Consider the following 21,262-nt stretch of genomic DNA (forward strand, 5'->3'; position numbering starts at 1 on the left):
CTCCCTCTTTTCCGTTTACGCGCTTGGTCACAATTCGTTCGTTAAGCTGGACATTCCATTGAGCCCTAAGGGTTCTCTTTGTCCCCCGTTGGAAGCCATTTTGCTACCCGACCTATCGTGCCCATTTGATCTGTTGGGCTTTATCGTTCAGTTTATTACCTTGTGCTTTTTCCTGGCAGCAACTGATGATTTTTGGCAAAAGTTTTACTGGAGCTGTTATTATTATTTCCCATTGCTCGGTCGTGCTCGGTTGAGCTTGCTGAACGGAATGCCGTACCGTGCCGGGGCGGAGTGTTTGGGAAGCTTTTAAAGGTAATTGAAATTTGTTTTTGTTTTATTGATTTGCATTTTTTCGGTTTCGGTGTGTCTTTATGTAGCATTCGGTAAAGGTATCGTGGTGTGCGTGGGCAGAAGTGGTTCAAAGAACATTATCGATTGTTTTGTTAGTGAAGTTATTTTTGTATATGCTTTTCTCTACTTTATTTTACACCAGCGTAACATTGATTTAGCAACGAAAGAGCTTTATTATTACTTCAAGAATAGATTAGCAAAACAGTGTTATCATAATTTTGATTGCTTAGACAGTACAAAGAAGAATTTTCTGATCGTCCAATATGGTTAAATTCAATTGCAAATGTTCCGATGGCTTCTCTGCTGTATATCAGATGCGTACAATTTTGTTCTCACTCCTAGCTATTGATATGTACCACCCAGTGTAAGCAGCACTTGGTACAGTTCCTGGAAGTAAATATCCTATCTTAGGTAACGTGAAGTACAACATTCCTGCGGAAATGTTTATCGTACGTTTCGTATCAATTTATAAACTTCAATAGCTTGTGTGTGTGTGTGAGGGTAGCTCGGTTGCGGGGAAAGCTGGTTTTTGTTGATTGATTTTGCTGGAATATACATATTTTGGCTTCCAAGAAGTGAAGGACGAGCAACAGTTGAAGCGATGTAAAGAAATGATGTCAATGCTTTTTCTTACAGTCTTTTTTTATATATCAAGATTATTTCGCTTAACTAGGTATTGATTTTTTTAAATAAACATACAATGCAAATTAATATTTGTTGTAAGTTAGGAGAAGTTAGTCAGGAGATATGTTGTCATATTCATTCGACAACATCGTGTGCAATTTATTTTAGATTTAAATTCATTTTGTGTTAAGTTTACTATTTGCTTTTCTTTTTGAATTTGTGTAGCACAAAATGCAGAGTAACGGTTTTGGTAAGCTGTATTTAAAAAAGGATTACACATCCAAATAAATTGGTTTCGAACGTAAAATACGAAACCTACAAAAAATGGTACAGGAAACCGGTATTGTTAGTACCACAAAAAGTTGTGCCCGGCATCGGTATGAAACAGCTGAAGGCACAACTTTGCCTTAAACTATTTCCCGAGTTTGGCCTGTTTGGCTGACAGTGTGCTGAATGTACAATCAGCAGACGGCCACCAGTGGAACAGTTTGCGCAAAAAAAGGGGTTCGAAACAAACATTAAAGCAAACGGGTGCCCGAAAAAACAACGAGATTCCACCGTCCGTTGGTCAGTAAATAGATGGTGGTGCAGGAAAAGACAAAACAAAACAAAAAACACACATGAATTGGTCATTTTACGGAAAAGAAGTCATTGCACCGGACATGTGTGTTTGTGTGAGTGCTGGGAAAGTTTATTTCTTCCGGGAATGGAGCGCTACTATGGAAAATCGAACACCGTCCGAAGCAGACTCGCCTCGTCAGGCAACTAAAGCAATCTACCCACACAGGACCCACACCGCGTCGTCCCACTGGCATGAATCATTTGGCTTTATTTAGGGCTTCATTACAAGAACTAACCACAAAACCGTCGTTTCCGCTGGCCGGTCCCCAGCGTGTGCACAACCCGGACGGGGTGTGCCAGTCCGGAGCGCCTTCGCTACAAATGGTTGAAATTTCAAACCTAATCGAATAAAATAACCCACTGCTTTGCTGAAAAAGGGGAACACAGTTGCTCATCATGCAACTATTCCATTCACCCTATGGCGGATATGACTTCTCTCAACCCTCATCAGGCATCTTCACATCCGTTTCCTCGTGCGGATGTGGATTGTTTACATGGCTTACGGCTCATGGCGTCAGACGGCGTATGAGAATGTGCACAGTACCGAGCGACATCGAACCGATTCGGTACGAAAACGGCCGTTTTTCTGTTCAAAATTCATTTCCGCTTCGTGGGTGCAATAATTTACATTTTAATCACAAACCCAACTCGTGCCGTGCTGTGAGGCGAACCGTACCGTTCGCATGCGAATTTCGTTGACTTTCGCGTGTGTTCGTTTGCGGTGCTCTCTCTCTCTCATGTTGGTGGTAAATGCACCCCGTGAATCTGCCAATAGTGGTGGTAATGCGGTGGTTTTCAAGCTCCCGCAGAGCGATATCATTGAACGGGACGTGGTGGAATATCTTCGCTAAACGTCATGACAGGAAAAATGACAGCATACTTTCGACTAGGATTTACTCGATTGCAAATACGTCACAATATACCTGCTAACACGGTAAATTCGTGGGTTAAGGTTTCGAACGATTCAAACTGCACGAAATTTTAAATAAGTGTGTGTCGGCTCCTGTTTTCACATCATGTTCGCGTGTGCTTTCTCTGCTCTCTATACTGGATATCCTTGATTTTAACCCGCGATCCTTTCAACGCAGCATTTACGACGAGCAAAACGGAGCAAGTTGTGCTCGGCTAAACCCAACCTGTGTTTGGATTCTAAATTAAACCTTTAATCACATTAATTATGGAAGACTTTGATGTACGCACGAAATGAAGTAATATTTTAGCGCGGGAAAGGATGAACATTTTGTGCCAAATGCGTTAGGCAATGGTCTGCTGGGAGTTGTAGAAAGCGCTTTATCAGTTGATGGAGACGCCCAGTAGTTCACGTGATAGAAACGATGGAGACGCCCAGTAGTTCACATGGTAGAAACGATGGAGACGCCTGGTGCTTTAAGATGGATTGGTGACGAGCAGTGTAAACTGTGTTTGTGTGGCTGTGTTCTTCCAATTTCAATTGTTTGTAGAAAAACAATAAAAATGATCATAGAAATAAAGGTGTGTTGAAATTACACGATGCAGTGGAGTGAAGCGTTTGGTGTTATTTCGAACCATTATTTTGCTGGAAGGCATACCATTTTCAAGAAGGTAACTAGATGGTTGAAATTGTTTTTGTAAATTGAAATATTGAATTGAAGTTCATATTCTAGTTCGATTATAAAAACCTAAAAGCAGCATGAAGCAGACCCTGAAAGGGTTTGGTACCGCCAACCCATCGGATCTTCAACGTCAAGGTAAAACAATAGTTTCAGCCATTCTTTGACGAAGCTATAAAATGGACCATGAACCAGTAGGAGTGTTTTTCCTAATGGCGTTTATTTTTTCGCCTCTGACCCGGCATAGCCGGTTATTAATATTGTTCCATCATTTATTACGTCCGATTATCGACACACAAGAATGACACTTTTTTCTGACATCACCATCGGCGGGTGCCTTTGATGCGGGATCTAACGGTCATGACGGATGATTCATGGCTGCGGATGTCGTCGCCAGTCAGCTCGCTATCCTTTGCCGTTGCACGCTTATCTCGCGCTAAAGCTCAGCGGTCGACAATGGTTGTGATAAGCGGTAGATGTTGAGTGGGAGGAACGGAACCAGCAAACGGAACAGATGAAGAAAAATTCGAAAGAATTTATGACCACAACCTGATCGTGCGTCCTAGCCACAGTAGTGTCGTCCAGGTTCCAGCTGCTGTCCGGAATACATTAAGAGGCATCCTGCCTTTAGGTGAGGAACTCAAGCACGATGAAACACGTTTACTGTGGGTGATGCGAGTTGCGAGCAAAATGATGGACGAGCGGCAAGAGGAGAGTTTTGGATGGTCATCGTTTTGGCTTAAGTTGGATGGCCATAACGGTGCAGGATGATGAGAGGTGGTGCCGGTAAATGGTAATTAAGGACATTGCGTAATATACGGAACGGTTGAGTAAAAGCCTGCTTAAGCTTCCCTTTGCTCGTGACGGGGAACTCTCTCACCACGCTCCATGGATGATGATTCATGTGCCGAGTTTCACCTCTACGATGGACTAGATGGGTTTGGGGTGCGTTAAGTGGGCTTACGCGATAAATCCCATTTTGGCAGGCATCATCAATTGCTGGTTTAGTGGTCGGGCCCGCTCCGGTTTTTCGGTCGGTTAGGCTAGACCAGCCATAACCGGCGAACGGGACGATTTTCAGCGAAGAAGAATTCAATTGTTGCAACGGGCTTTTATGGGCGTATAGCTTTTTAGTTTACGAGACGCGTTCGCTTCGCAATGTCGTTATTGACGGCAACGTTTTGTACAGCGGGTGATAAAGTCAACTGGAAAGCGATGAAAACTTTTCCTCAGCCAGCCACACCGAAGCGAAAAAAGCGTGCCCATTGAGCGGCTCATATTTGCTTAAAAGGCCGGAACATCATCAAAATGTGACTTAAAAATGCCTACACCCGCGTTGCTGTGTAAAGCACTTCCTTAAAAAAAAAGAGAGAGAGAGAATGAGAGAGGTTGAGAAAAAGAGCAAAACTGTGAAGGAAAGAGCGAGAAGAAAGGCAAATGGTCATTCAGAGCCCATTCAGACGCCGGTTTCAGATTGAGGGTTTTTTAGGGATAGCTTAAATTCTATTAAACAAAGGCCTTCGCCTTGCATTAGCTGTGGTTATGATTTTATGGGGCCCTGGATTATGACATTACCCGGCCGAGGGATGATTTAATTGATTAGGGGCCGGGCCTGCAGTTGCCGCACTGGTACGGATTAATTTGCTTTGGAAATCATCGCACCGAAGGCACATTAGGCAGGTTGGCCGGAACGAAACGTAATTATCGCACGGGGCGGTAGAAGGGCAGCTTTGTTTACTTTGACATTTTTGAGCAAGGGAACGGTGTTGTGGGCGACTGTGAGTGTAACGTTGATTTGCATACTGCAATCATTTGTTCGTACCGTCGGTTTCGAGCTGTTACGTTTTATGGTATCAGTCAGGTGGAAAATGGAATTGGACACTAGTGCTTTTAATTCTCTGATCATATTAAATATTTAAAACGTTGTTAATTAGAATGTAAAAATTGAATGATTTCGAGCCAGATTGAATAAAGACCTTGTGGATAGCTTGATATAATACTAAAGTCGAACGTTTGGGACAAATGTTGTCATCTGATATATCGACATGCGATTGACATTAAATTATTATGTAATTAAAATTCCTTATTACCGACAACAAATTGGTATATTTTATTCCATAAATCCATAAATCTCTAATTTAATTAGAAAAATAACTGCTTTACTGTGTAGGCAACGTGTTCACCAGCTGTGCACCTAATGTTTGTAAAAGGTGGCATTACATACCCATGCCACGGGATGGCATGGTCCACCGATGAAGATACCGCACATCACATCCACCGGAGTACTCAAATCGGACAGCCCTTTGAGGAAAGCTTACGATCCGACAAACTACTGTCAACTTCTGTGCATTAGCTACATCGCCTAATTAAACAGGCAGTACAGAAAACGGCCAGTAATGAGAAACGGGATCTGGAAGGGATAAAATTTGCCCACCGCTCGGGCGTGCTACACAGCGAAAGAGCAGCGAATGGAAGCGCCTTGCCCCACAGCACAGCGGCCCGGGTGACTAGAAGTGGTGCTGATTAAAAGCACACTTTATTAAAGAGTAACTTTGGTGTTGCTTAAGCTTCTGCCCCCCCGGGGTGGTTTCGGGGCCTTGCTGCGCCTTCACCTGCCGGACCGATGAGTGCGCGAACGTTCTCACTCACTAAACATAATTAATTGGATCAAATAACTCACCCGCAGTGTTCCATAATGTTACCTCCCACTCGCTGCGACGGGCCAGGCAGCAACAAACCGGGCCGGCCGAAATATTTGAAACAAGCAGCAATGAAAAGCGGGGGCAGCAGCGTGTTCCGTCCCCGGCAGGCACCAGCATCGTGCTAGTACTGGTACGCGACCGGGATAAGCCAACACACAGTGACGGTAAGGATGCGGGTATCCGATTTCTACAGTATCGGCAACCACCCAAACTCGGTGTGGACCGGTAGAGAAGCAGTAGAGAATGATTTACAATCCAATCTTCCCGTTATTTATGAAGGTAAATAGTGCACGTGAGGAGCTGGGGCGATAGCGGGGGAGGCGGTTTCGAACGAAGCCGAATGGAAAGTGATTACACTAAATGAAACCAATTTCTCGAGCAAATAATTGTTTCTCCGAACACTCAACATGTACGTTTCGCTTTGCTTTGATAAAACCGGTCCTTCGTTGGGGTGTGTACATCGTAGGCAAACATGTCCACGAGGAAAAGATGGTTCGGGGCTGCTAGGATGGGGCATCAAGCATTTGACGTATGCATTGTGCTGCTAATGAGCGTGGGAAAAGCTCACTGCGAGGACCTGCTTCAAAGCACAACGGATGGCTGTAGAATCCTTTTTTCATGGGAGCTATCTTCTGTCTGTGCCGGTTGTAGAATGGATAACGAAGTTACTTTCGTGCCAACCGGACATCGGGGTCCAATTTATGTGCGTAGATGCTGAGGTAGATTAGATGTAGAAGATACGAATTTTAAACACCCATGAGGTTATGCAATTCGTTATGTTTCAGATTGTGTCAGTGCGGTGTAATTTTTGTACAAATGGAATAACTCAATTAAATCGTTATTTTGAACCACGAATTATTTCTTGCCCTATGAATTCTTAAAGCGGTTGACGTAGCTGAATGGATATTAAATATCATTGCATTTCGTTATATTACGGCTACGTTACTTTTACGGAGACCTAATTTTTATGTTTATATGGTTAAACCTAAGCCAGAACTCAAAGAACTTTATTTAATTGTACATGCACCTTTCGTATCTAATTATTATACGAAATTATTATTATTATTGTTACATATTATTAGATGTTTCTGGCAGCACTGCCCTACAATATCTGCCAGAATGCAAGTTACGTATTCTAGATGGTTCTGGCAGCATTTTACTTCAATAACTGTCAAAACGCAAGATTGCAAGAAACGGAAGCGTCAGTCGGCAATTTGGAGGGAACAGTAAGAGCAGATATCGGAGTAACTGTGTAATATTAATGAAGAACGATATTAATAAATACAACAATTATTATTAAGCATTATTAAGCATTATTATTATTAGTATTAAGTTTTATTATTATTATTATTAGTATTATTAAGTAATACTTTACTGTAGGAGTAATGATTAATCCCATGCGTAGCGTTATAAGGAACATATTTTCTAACAGAGAAAAGAGAGGTAATATCCGACTACACGTCGACATACGATCAGTCAGGCAAACCAAGCCCTGGTTGGATTCTTTTTTAAAACTCTGAAAGGATTTGCATGTCCCCTGTCGTATGTTTGCCACCCATCGTTGGCTGATGCCATACCTTTAGGGTATAATAGCATTAGCAACGGAACATCTTTGCCCATGTTCTGCACTGTCTATATTTCCAAGTCCCTAGGTACGTTGCGAAAATTGCGGATGGAAAATAGTATGCGCATGGAGATGGCACGTAGTGTGGTTTTTCTGTGCTTCTGTCTTACTAACGTACAAAAATTGCAAAATGAAGCATGATTGTGATTGTGACAACAGAGTGCATTTGAGGAATTCTAGTAAAGGCGTTCGTAATTGACTTCAATGACCATTCATTCTAACCTTGTCGATGCATTTTCTCAGCTTGAATGTGGGTTTTGAGTTGATGAAAGCTACATTAGTAATAGGCAGCCATAGAATCTTTACAGATGGAACAAATGAACCATCACGAAGGTAAAACCATTTTCGACCAATTTTCGCAAATTTCGACCAAATCCCTTGCGCCTTTTGGGGGTAATAGTGATTCAATTAGAAATTAATCAGATTTGTGTCTTCACTCTGAGGAATTCAGCTAAAGGAGTATGCAATTTCCAAATACTACTTCCATTATTTACCGCGTTTTGCGTCATGCAGCTATCACTACTCATATATAAAAGTGCACTGCGAAGCTTGCCTCGATCAAACAGAGTTATTGAAAGTTAGTTTTTCGCTGTGCCGCTCGTTTGCTTTCTTAAGGGCTTCTGCGAATTGGTGTGCAATGGGGAACCCCTTGAGACTTTTTTGTCCGAGCGTAGGTTTGACTTTTAGCAAAATTACTAGCTGGAATTCATTTTCCCACCTTGCTCGCTTTATTACTGCACACATATGCAGAACGGCGTACGAACGCCATGACGATGACACAAACTCGAGAAAGTCAACGTTTTTAGCGGGCGGGCGAATGTGAACCAGAAAACAGAATATTCAAGAATTTCCCTACTCGAAAGCACACTTCGGGAAAGGAAAACGCAACGCTGAAAACCCGATTTGGTGATGAACGACATTTTTTACCCAAATCCTCCAGCCCGCTTGTTTGCCAGGTTGGCATTTGACATTTTTCCAACCTTCCAACGAACGCGCTTGGTTTCATATTAACGCTGATGCGCCCAGACTCGTAATAGGAAACGAATGGCATGTCATTCACGGGGTTGCGTTTCCTCTAGCGTCCTTTGTGGGTGTGTGTGTGTGGGTTGTTTGTTTGCCTTAGGCACGTATCGATCTGCTGGCTTCCAGCATTATTCGTTTCACCGTTCTAGGCGCTGCATGGCTTGGCTTGTGGTTCGTTCTGGTTCAAGGCTGCCATGAAATTCACTCACACCGCACCGAACTTAACCGATAGCCGGGACCTATCTGACGTACGTTTCGCTTGCAAGGCGAAATGGCGGATGGGAAGCATGGCGATACCGTGGCAGGACGAAATAATTTCCTGCGCTGCGCACCGTGGGAAAAGTGCCGTGCCCGGATAGAGGTAGGAAACCGGTGTATGGTCGGTGTGTATGTTGTAATGCACGATGGTTGTATGAAAGTTTTATCACAAAACTCGGTCGGTGTTAAAATATGCCTGCAAGCATTCCGGTTATCCTGGTACAGCATCGCATCGTTGGTGGGCTACGGCGCTGAGAAGCAAGATAAGGCAGATTGGTGACGATGATAGATACGATGATTCGATGTGATTCTTCCGTCTCGCTTATCGGAATCAACAGCCCGGTCTAGAGCCACGAGTATGGGAGGTGATAATCCGAACGTGGTCAATAGACTCTACTTGCACTCTTGAAGAGCGTTGCTAGCTCAAGGTCCTTAAGAACTTGAAGATTACCTAGGGGAGATAAGAATTTACGTTCCAAGTGCTGTATATCAAGATGTATCTGTATAATCATCTACCGGTATGCACAAAGTTAATGTTAGAAATTCTAAGACGTTGGGTATTTCTAGTGGTTACAAATTACAAACCATTGCTGCATTTCATCTGGAGATGTCGACCATTCCCTGCCACAATTTTAGTATACTCAGTAAAACCGAAAAAGTTTGATCAGACAAAATGTGGAACGAGAAATCCCTATCATTGCTCGTAATTCACAAACATTCACATCTTCACCAACCAACGGTAAACCCGTACTGGGCGGCGGCCGAGTCTTTTATGATTATCCTCAGTGTCACTACTTAATCAAACCACGTTTTATGGCAGGAAAAATGGAAACGTCCAAAAGCGAGAACAAGATCGAAATTATCGGACCATTCAGTTGCGCGGGACAGTTCACCATCTGCTTCGTTCGTGTCTCATCGGCTCGGTCTCGAGCGAGCGAAACGGTGGCGCGTTTTCTGCTATTGTCGGATCCTTTCCGGATCCCGTTCGGTGGCTCAGGTGCGTCCATTTGGTCACGAACGGTCATAAAATTGTTTTACAACCAAATCGAGCAGTGGGTGATGGAAAGTTTTTATACATTGTGGACCCTTTTTACCGTGGGAAGCGGGGACACGATGGCACGTAGGGTGTTGTTGAAGATACAGCGCAGAGTTTATCGCCAACGCTTCCGCCGGTAGTGGTGGAGATTTTTCGGAAGTTAGTGGTTTGGATAAGGAAGCAGCTGACGGTTCTGGTTCGCTGCGGTGGTTCGCTGAAGAGAAGAATGGAAGCGTAAGCTACTTGTAGCTCGCCTGATACGATTCTATTCCTGCGGATCGCTTCAAGGGTTTTGACTAATTTGGAATTCACCGATTGAGCCCTTTCGCCCGGTGGGAAGGTTTTGGTGTAACTTTACCTGAATGATAATGCATCCAACTCTTCCAGCGCCTCCTTCCTTTGCCTCCACGTGCGCTGGTCTGGCCGGATGGGAAGATCAACCGCATGTTCATTGCCCGGGACGTGTCATTATTCAAATGCGGTAATGCCAAAAGTTTTTGAAATTGATTGAAGGTAGAACATCGTGGTTCGAAGCTACGAACGTACGATAAGCTCGTCTTGAGACGTTACGGAAATGTGATTCTTTCCCCTTTTTTGTTTTGCTTTAAAACATTGACAAAAACTCGCTGGAATACAAGCCGTGCTAAGGTTGCTTAAAACGTAATCTTTTCTCCATTGGAGCACCGGCTGTCAAAAATTGTGAAATGAAGTTGTCAAAAGATGATGGCACCAACGCCTACTATCCATGCGGGAGTAGGTGTTATGGGCGGCATGTAGGCGGCAAAGAAACATTTAAAAGTCGTTCACTTGAGAAGTTTGTAACCTTTAACGCATATCGTATGATGAACATCATTTGCTGCAGGGTAGATAGAAGGTTTGGAAAGTGTTTGATATGATATTCTATTCACCGCTTTCGAGACAACCCAAAATACCTCAAAAAAGTGATAATGTAAATGTAAATAAGCAAAACTGAAGATAAATAAACGAATTATCGGTCTATCAGCAAAACAATAGCCACTCAATCAGAGCTACCGACGATCGTTAGTGGTTGTAAATTTTGCATTCCGTAAGTTTTCAAACTCTACTTTGGGGTGAGAAGGAGCAAGGGCCCGGTGGGTTTTTCCCGGGACAAAATTCGTCTCACTGCATTTGCACTGTACCTGTATGCCCCGGGGTGGGTAAAGTTTTCTCCACAAGGGAAATGCCACAACTCACTGGTTGGTGCGGTTTCCCATTGAGCGAAGTGAAGACGTACCGTACCGCTGTAAAGTTGGCGTGATAGAGATGGTACCGAAATTCAACTCCCACTGCGGTTCAATTGCATCCGGCCCGCTGGAAGAATCAATCTTTATTGATGGAATTCACTGGTACTTCCCGGGGACTTGTACACGATAAGAGTAAGTTGTTCTTATTGTGTTTTTATGTGCTTTTACAACTGTTGGCCAAGTATTTCTTTTGGTTACAATTTTTTTTTATTGTGCCAATTTGCGTGGGAAGGGTAGATGGCTCGTTGGAAGAATTTTTGCTCGAGGAAAGAAACCCTAGAAATACTTATAGTTTTTATTCAATTTTGTTTGTACGGTAGCTACAAATCATTACGATTGCTGCTGGAAATTACATGATTTGTATCGATGTTGCCAGCTACCAGGTGCCTGCAAAACGTTAACATTGCAATTCTTCGATCGTTGCTGGAATCGGTGTGGAGGGCTCTTTTTGATAATAGAACTACAACTTGAAATAGATGCAAAGAATCAATCAAGCCAGATGCTTGTTGAAGTAACCACTATTAGATTGGACCGATTGGCGTTTCCTTCGTCTTCTTGCAATTGGCGTGATATTCTCAGAATTGCATCATTTTAGCTTGACTGTTGAAAGCAATCACATTCAACAGAAGCGAATTCGAATCTTGCATTTACCAATTGGAAAACGATTTAATTAAAACGTTTTAATTGAATAGTAAAGACGGAATTACTTGAAATAGTGATGTTTAGCTCAGTTTTGTGTTTTTTAATCCGAGTACAGTTTATTTGAGTAATTTCCAACTTGTGTGTCTATTGCGCTCCACGTGTTATCCAGAAACCTACGCTTCCTTTTTACTGACAGATGTCATTCCAAACGTCAGACGGTGGTGACGTCTGGATACTTAAAAAAATTCGCTATGCCCTTGAAGAAGGCATAATAAACAACTGATTTGTTTCAATTCCGCTTTACGTTCACAGCACGAATCACGATTTACTTATAACTACTACTACGTACTAACTAACTAAACTAACTTACTACTTGTCAGTTTATTTTTAGGATTTTCAGGAACTTTTTGTCACGAAACTAAAGCAACCATTGGGCTATAATAATGTTGCAATTCTCAAGAAGCCCATCCCCAGCTGGCAGTAGTGTTTTCCTTCCAAAATGCCTTCAATATGTAAAGTCAACGTAATCAGCTGTGAAATCCAAAACGTCCATTAAGGGAAATGGACCTACTTTTTATTTCACGGTCTGTCCGTCGCTGCGGTACTTTTGTCGACGTTTATAACGCTTTACGCCCGCTGGTGTCCTAAAACCACAAAGCAACCACCGTACTTCGGAGTTGTTTTAAGCTTACGCTGAGGGTGAAAATTACCCAAACATTGCCACCAACACAACAACAACAAAAAACCAAAAAAAAAAAAAACAGTATATACGCAAAGTAAAGTGCGACATAAAACGAGCTAAACGCGTTCGGTATGGGATCCGGTAGGGTTTATCCGGTCACCCCGTCTGATATCACGAATGAGCTATCACACTTTTAATCCTTACTTAAATATTTATAATTCATAAATTATTTATCGCTCACCGAGGAATAGCACAAACAACGCGGTGTGGTTAGATGCACTGCTTAGCCGACGAACGCACTACTAGGTAGGCTGGTGGTCGTCGTCGATTTTTCATGGTCAGGGTCGGTGACTGGAAATGGGGGCCATGCTACGAGGGGTTTTTCAGCTGCAAAATTACGCTTTAACTGAATAATTAATGCCTGCAGTTCATTTTAACGTTCGATGGTGGTGGTATAATTATATTAAACATAGCGAGGTGTTAAAATACCTGTGCGCCCAATTTAGAAGGCTTTATGGAAGCGGGACTCAATGTATTACGAAACAATTTTGATTTAGTTAGCAGATTTTGACAGTCAATTTATGCAAGTTTTATAACGCATTTGTCAGCTTGCTGTTTGCTGGGGAATTTCTTTTTCGTAATTAAATTCTTAATGATTAATTGCGACATTTGCGTACTGCTCCACATGTCGCATGTCGATTGTTTAAAGGTTTATGAAGTTTGTAAGCTTTCACAAACCAAAGGCTTACTTGGAAAGTACATAATTGAATAACAAGCACGCTAAGTACTGTGCTCAAACTTCATCATCTGCATAAGAAGCGAGTAAAATTTATGCAGAAGAAATGGAACCGTGTCAGCTTCGCCAAACAAATCAGCTGTCGGGCAGTAAAGGCGCTATCCGTTGCGGTTGACCAACAAAAGTACACGACAGTTTATGAGCTACCGCCAGTGGTCAGTGGCAGGGAATAAGTTCCAGCCGCTGAATAGCGATTTGGTGACCGCACCAAAGATTGTTCCGCATTATCTTTTGATGCGTTCTAAGCTACCGCCATTTAAGCGGCTTATCCCGGTGCTGGGCGCCTTGTGTGCGCTTGTTGTTTTGGTAAGCGCTCTTGCTGTCGCCCCTTTTTATGCAATACGTTTTGATGCGCTCGAGCACCAACCGAGAACATGTTTTGTGTAACCCATCTGCAAACAAAGTGTTATCGTTGCCATCCCCGTACCATGGCTCATGAATTATTCAACTTTTCCTTCCATTTCGATTTGTGGTGTCATTTTTTTTGGTATCGCTGTCGCTGTGTGTAGCCTGGGAGCCAGCAGTCAAAACTCGTGCTGATAGAGAGAAGATGGTTGCGAGCATCGTTTAAGAGGTGGATTTCAATAGCAGGTTTCGGTTGCGCAAAGTTCCACTTGATTTCCACCGTCGTGCGCTATGTCAACGCGCGACTGGTGGACGAATGTTTACGGAGTGCAGTTTGAAAGTGCGACCACTGTCGGGCTGTCTTTTCCGGTGTGTTAAATTTTCAATATGATCACGACACCAGCAAGCGGCAAGTTATGGCAGTGAAGATGGCTTTTAGAACCCCGGTAAACAGGGGTTGCAAATATTGCTCTCGAGGTATGTTTGTACGGCAGTACGGCCGGGTCTCGGTAAGCTCGAAATGATATCTCGATAATATCATCGCAATAAGCAACCTAAATAAACAATTTGAACGGTTCCTTCCTGGTTGCTGCTTGAGAACACTTGCCTGGAGAAGTTATTATGTTTACCAGTTTTATTTTTTTAATTAATCTTCCACGCCGGTACACACAGATCTGAAAGAAATATTTCGCGGAAAGAAAATTCTACTTCACTTGAAGAAGTCATGATTTTTACGAGAATTCAGAAATAAAACTGTTCAATGTTCGAGTATAAAATATTTTTCTCTTCCACTAATTAACGTTACGATTTATTTGATTTTATTTTCTGCCTGAATCCTTGAATTACCGCTAGGGCAGAACCACAGCGCAGGATGCACAGCAACAAATGAACTACAAATCCTATTTTTGCAGCGGCCCAGATATTTCCAATGACGATTCGCGTTTTGCAATTACACGATTTCCACGCGCACTGACCTGTAAGCCTGTTTTATTTTCCTGTATTGCTTTCGATGCAACGGGTTTCGGAATTCTGCTTCCCGCGCACTACCGTGCCGGAATTGAAAAGGACAAGGGAAATTAGAACAAAGCATTGCTAGTGAATGAAAGCTTTGAATGAAAAAGAATGAATGAAAAAGTATAAAACGGTAAAATCCCTTGTGAATGAATCAAAGATGGGTCATTTTTTAACCAGGTTTTTTCGATTTAATCTTTTCGCATTTATTGTTGCCGGATAGTTACGCAATTTCTGGCTACCGTGGCAGCAGCTTACCACCGCGTTCGGGTTTCAAGTCAGCTGTAAATTAATTCACGCTCAGATGCGAGTTGGTGAAGAGTAAAGATGGGTTTAAGTATTGTGTATCCATAGAAATATCGTCGTTTGCGCATGGGTCGTTTGCATTTCTAGTAGTCCAATGCATTGTTATTTGCTTGGTATGATTTGCCTGGACGACCAAAAGCATAATATGGTACTAATTTTAAGCATTATTTAACAATTTCCTAGCGAAATCATTTCATTTCATGTGTCTTAAAGTTTTTTTTATTTAATAATAAATAATTATGTTTTTATGGTAAGTTTCAACGGAAATCAAAAAAATAAATAAGTTTCAAAAGAAATCATGGGTATAAAGTTTGTATAAAGTTTGTCAGAATTGTGAGTATAAAACAAAAAGATTTGAGTTTAAGTCAAACTTGTAGTCAAACGCAGCTCTAACAATTATCTGTTGCAGTAGTCTCATGAGACTTTTTTATGATTCCTTTATTACAGTGGTATTGATGGAAAATTTATCATAATGCTAAAATTAATCATTGGGTTTAATTATGTTGTATAATGTATAATGTAGTTAATGTTGAACGTATTGCATAATTTAAAACAAAATTGATGTGTTTGTTTGCACTTTTTTAATATAAATTGTGGCTGTACGCATACAAAACACAACAAAGGTCGCGTAATGCATCAATGCATTTAACATAACATTCCAATTCGCAAACATCGCCCAAGCTGCCCAATGCGTGCTATTTTTTGTATCAATCTAGCAAACTTATCCTCACGAAAGTTGTTGCGTGGACAAACAATGGAATGCTCTATGACTTTATCCATTGTTTTTGGAACATTTTTGTGGTTTTATTGCCAAATGCACGTCCTACGCTGTTGGTGAGTGTGAAATAGCAAGTGCTGCCCTGACGATGAGTTTTGACGAAGTGTGAGACGTTTGTTTTGTTTGGATGCACATGGCTTCACGATCAAACACGTGTTCTCGCCCAGTTCGGCGAGAAGTTTGAGTAAATTGAGCTTTAGCAGCTTAGTTAGTTTCGAGCAAATGGGACGAGCAGCATCATCAAATCACACTAGGCGTAAAAGCGGATAAAATTAATTTGAAAAGTTTCAAATTATACATTAAAACACACTTTCCCGGCTCGTGTTTTGCTCGGGCAAATCTTGACAGCGTTTGTGTCATCGTGCAACGCAGGACAGTGAAAGTTGAACCACGACGCTTTTCCAAACCCAATTCGACGCTTTCCTCCCGCTCAAGGCTCAAGGCTCTAACCAGCTGAATATGCAGGAGTGTGGAAAAATAGCCAAAATGGGATAATAATAAAATGTCAGATGATTTACACCTTTCCAACGGTGGGTGACTTTACATGGTATTTCCCTTTTCCGTTAGTTGCTGCGGAGGAAAAAACTACGTTACGCTGGTGGGCGAAAAATGTCGAGCACTGGTGCTCGTACTTTTGTTTCACTTTTCCCATCCACCATCCATCGAACAGTTGCGGCAACATTTTCCTTCCCACGGTGCGACTAAGCGGCTTAAAAGCTTTCTTGGGTTTTTTCCACCGTTTGGCGGGAGGATTCCACCCGTTCCCATTTCCACCGAATGTTAGCAAGCGATTGCCGTTTGAATGCTTCATCGTGTGTCTCGGGCACGGGTTTTTTTGCGAATCCACGCTTGCGAACGGGGTATTACGGTATGTCACCTTTTGTTTCGCACCTTACGCGGGCACTTTCTTCTTCGTGGCCAGCCTTCGGGGTCATAAATTGTGAAAAATTTTAACTTGGTGTGGATTGACGCAGGCAATACGGCCGTGGTAAGCATGGGGCTAGACGTTTCCATGAAATCTTCAGTTTTATGTTGTTTTGGTTGTTTGAATGTTGGAAAAAGATATATGGTCGCAAATGTTACAGCAGTCGCAACGGTGCTTTTCCCGCAGTACCACTGACACTTTCGCTTACGCCGGTATGGGGCAGCAGTTGAAAAGAGTTTTTGGTTTTATGTACACAATCGTAAAGAGCCGTGATTGTGAATTGATTTGTGGTCTATTGGATTGTCATTCGATGGGCCAGATTTGTGCAGCTTGAGCCGGTGGAATATTTTGCGTGTTTAAACAGATTTGAAGCAATTTCATTTTATCGTTATTTTATACTGATCGAACTGGAAATATTTTGTCATTGGACTGAAGATTTGATTTCAACCGTTGCTGTCAACTAGGCGCAGGTCCAATATTTGTATTTTTTGTTTGAATACTTACTTTAATAGATTTCAGAGTTTGCTCTTCTCAGTAAAACATTTTTCAGATCCATGAATTGATGAAAAACCACTCGCCTAATGTGGCACGAAACTAGCACGAAAGCTCAATACGTAACCTGCGATTAAAGTTTACTTGAAGGCAGAATAAACTAATCGGAAAAGTCCATTTGACATCCAAACAAATAAACAAACGAATACACACAGTTGTGTACATTCGCATTCACACAAAATCATAGCACAGCGACACAAACAGCACACAAAGGATATAAGGCAACTTGTAAGCGCTAACCTCAAAGCCGCAGCGGAACCAGCGCCGGTCTCGAATGGCGCTCGAGGGAATGTTTGTTCCGTAGCGACCGCCCGACGTCGTATCGTCGTATCTTTGTGCAGCCGTAGCTTGTATGGGAATTTTGGGTGAATTATTCATTCGAAACACGAAGCCCTGAGTGCACATGGAAAAGGGATTTCAACGCGGAAAGAACCAACTGCAGGATGGGCAGGATGACCGGGAACGTCACCTGTGAAACTATGGGCGATGGGACTGATATCACTCATTAGCGCGAAGTGACTACGCCAAAAGGTGTTTCGCATCGGTGCCATTTCGGACACTGGGTCTATCGCACAGAGACTGATGGCGGAAAAATCAGCACATGACTGGCAGGCAGGGATTAATTTATACAACCGAACAGCTGGAGTACGACCGAGCAGATGTATTTATGGACCGGCTGTAGCATGATCCAGCTGCGAAACATTGCTTAAGGTTTATCGATAGCGAGTAGGCCCGTTTTCGGTTATATTCGATTCTGGCATGTAGTGTCATTAGGAGCCAGCTGCTCCTGAAATAGCTATAGCGTTTAATTTGATTTTTCAGCATGAACGATGTGCTGTTACCGATGGAGACGCCTGGTCCTTGATGCACGCCTTGGATGTTCGAGCCGATCTCATCGTGGAATTATTTTTGAGCAATAACTTTGTTGAGTGGTACTTGTGCAACTATTTTCGATTCGTTTCAAATTAATTGGCATGACATAATTTCTTTATGCTAGAATCCATGCTAACGTGGTATGTTGCTTACCGTCAGAACTGAGCCCCATTAGGATTAGGCAAAAGAAATGTGAAATTGAACTGTGGCCTATTTTTGGCCGAGCATCGTCGTCGCTCAATCGTATTCTATTTAATGAGTGGCTTTTGAAGGCTAAATTTATCGTCAAACTACAAGCAGGGGACAGACTAACAAATAAGAAAGCATTATATATAATTAAATGAAGACATTTCATTGTTGATCTTTTAAAAAACAATTAGCACTTGTGAGGAAACTATACGGTGTTTTTGGGTTGGGTGCATACAACTTATGTTTTTCGGAAAATGGTATTTAGTATTGTGAAGCTGACAATGTTTATATTGTATAATTATATGCGGAATGGATGCCAATTGGCAAAGCCTGTGTTACGCGGGACGATGAAGGAATGCTACTTGGGCTAATGAGTAAAATGTTAACTGGGGAGGTAAGGAAAAGGATAGAAGTCAGTCGCGTTCGGGACATGATCAGGAATACGTGGATTGAAACTTTGGAACAATATTTTTTTCTTAATAAAGCTCTATAATTCTTATATTACCTACATATATTATGTTTATAATATTGATGGTTTCAAATATCATAAAAAAAAGTCTAATTTCAGTTGAACTTTTTTTCATCGACACAAGAACCTAAAGAGGTTTAGAACTGTCATTTCAGGCGTTTGAGAACAGCGTCATTTCCCTACCCTGTTTGTGAGAGATTCGAATAACTAACGGAGCTTACCGCAACTATTCCGGGTGTTGGTGAACATTTTTCATATGGCAGAAAGATTTGAATGATGTTCATTAGCAGTTTATTGAATGTGAAACCACTTCGGAAACATGAACACTTAAGCCAGGGCTGCCATAGCATAGACCATGATTTTTAAGCAGCTAAAAACGGGCACCCATACGCAATCATTCGAGGCCGAGGTTTTGTCTTTCGAAAATGGTTTCAGCTCGTTGTACAGTTTTCTGAAAAGCAACCGCACGTTCGAATTGAACAAGATATACTTTTGTAGCATTATCCTTTCCTCCGCTACGCTTGCCTAACCTAATGTTCTATTCTGCGAATGGTCCTTCGGACCAGTGTGATGATAAATGGTGCACTTAAGCATACATTCGGAATTAAACTTCATAATTAATTCAGCGTGTCGTGCAGAAGTTCTCCAGAGTGTGACACGAACGTTTGATTGTGTGGGGTTTTTCTTACCACGCCGCTTCTAGGAGGTTTTCCTTGTGGTTAAAATGAATGATCTCGCATCAGGAGCTCGCATAAAGCCAGACACACTTTTTGGCCTGATTTATGTTCCACGTGCTGAACATGGGAGAGCATTCGGATGTGACAAGTGCCGGTGAAGATAAGTTGAGCCATGACAATTGTGGTCAAAAGTATGTGGTGTGTATTTTCTTTGCTGTATGTACCACCAATAAACGGATTCCATTATGTTGTAAGACATGAAGCAAAATCCGAAATCAGCCCAACAAACCCCAAGCAATATTTTTACTCCAATATTTAAATGTGTTTCTCGCTACACAACTAAACCGGTGCGGGAAAACAAGAATAATGTACAGTTTTCGGGGGCGAACGGACGGAGAGAATTTAATCCGAAATCCCCCGAAATCATAATAGCCCCGAAACACAACCATTATCCTCAATATCCCAAGTTCGTTTCGTGGTGCAATAACTGAAAGTTTCAACCGTTCATAAATTATTCCGATGCTTTGAAGCGTGTGGGTCGAGAAACAAACCATTTGAATGGTGGGATGGATTGGATAAGGGTGAGTGTCCTTTTTTTCCTATGGATTTGTTTTCGGAGGTATAACTGAAGACCGAAGGCTATTCATTGTAACATTTAGAGATGTATGAATGCCAAATGTACATAAGAGGATGCTTGGGAAGGATATGCTGCGACGATGTTTAACAAAACGATATTTAAACGATATTTCCCGAAGGGTTCGAAGGCAAATGGTAGTACCGCAGTTTGAAACATATTATTATGTATCACAACAGCTGCATGCCGCAACTGTACACTTGAGCTTGATGGAATACAAGTTAAGTCAGGTATTGTAAATTTGAAGTGTTGAACATTTTTACAAAAACTTGTGTGTTATTTAAAATAATAAAAAATAAAAGGAAAATAATAACATAACATAACATAAAAAATAATACTGAATTATAATAATTCATTTGCCCGACAACTCTAAACTATTCTTAACAACAAGTAAAAACCACCTTTGTGAGTAAATTTTGAAGTGCTGGTAAAACTTTGCATACCACTGTAGAAGAAAATTTCATCCTTCGACACAGGTTCGCCCCTAAAACTCGCCCCGTTAGCAAGGTAAATAAATCATTAAACTTTCAAATTCTCTTAATGCGTGATGATGTGCGCTCAGTTGTCCATACGGTCCTTCGAGGACATTTTCCCATCGGTTCTGGGTCTAGATTTGAGAAATAATCGTTAGACATTTGTAAGCTCTCGGCATCGTCATCGCAAAGCCGGCCTTTCGGTGATCTCTCCTTGCCTAAATTGAGTGCCACCTTTGTGTGTCCTTGGTTTCGTGGAGCGGCTTTGCTTGTTTTGACCCATGGATGTCACGTTGTCACGTCGCAGACCGACTATTCTTGAAGTTAATATAAAAGTTTGTGTTATTCAATGAAAAATTGTTATGGTTTCTGTGGTCCACTTTTCCGTCCCAGGTGGGTCAGATGATGTGTGGTTATTATATTTGTTGTCTGAAAGTTTCTTTTGCAATAAGTGCTTAGTAACGGTGCTGTAAATTGCGGTGTATTGTTATCTTTAAAGTAAAATTGCGTTGAGCGAAATCGTGTCCATTTATGTTTACTTGAAATACTTGATACACATAATCGGATTGAATTTAACATTAAGTTTATGTCGCAGAACATTATCATTCTCCGAAGTGCATTGAGAAAAGCGGTCCAAGATAATACCGTTCTCGTATATGCGAACCTGACCACGAGCTGGGATGCAATGAAGAGCTTCTTGGAAAGTTCACCCGTGCGGTATGTTGGTCGATAAGTTATCGTCACAAAAGCGTACCCTTGCCATGCACCAAAGACAAATCAAATATTAAATGTCTCGGTTGAGATCATCTTACGCTGT

Source organism: Anopheles moucheti, chromosome 2 (genome assembly GCF_943734755.1).
Source record: "Anopheles moucheti chromosome 2, idAnoMoucSN_F20_07, whole genome shotgun sequence".
NCBI lineage: Eukaryota > Metazoa > Arthropoda > Insecta > Diptera > Culicidae > Anopheles > Anopheles moucheti.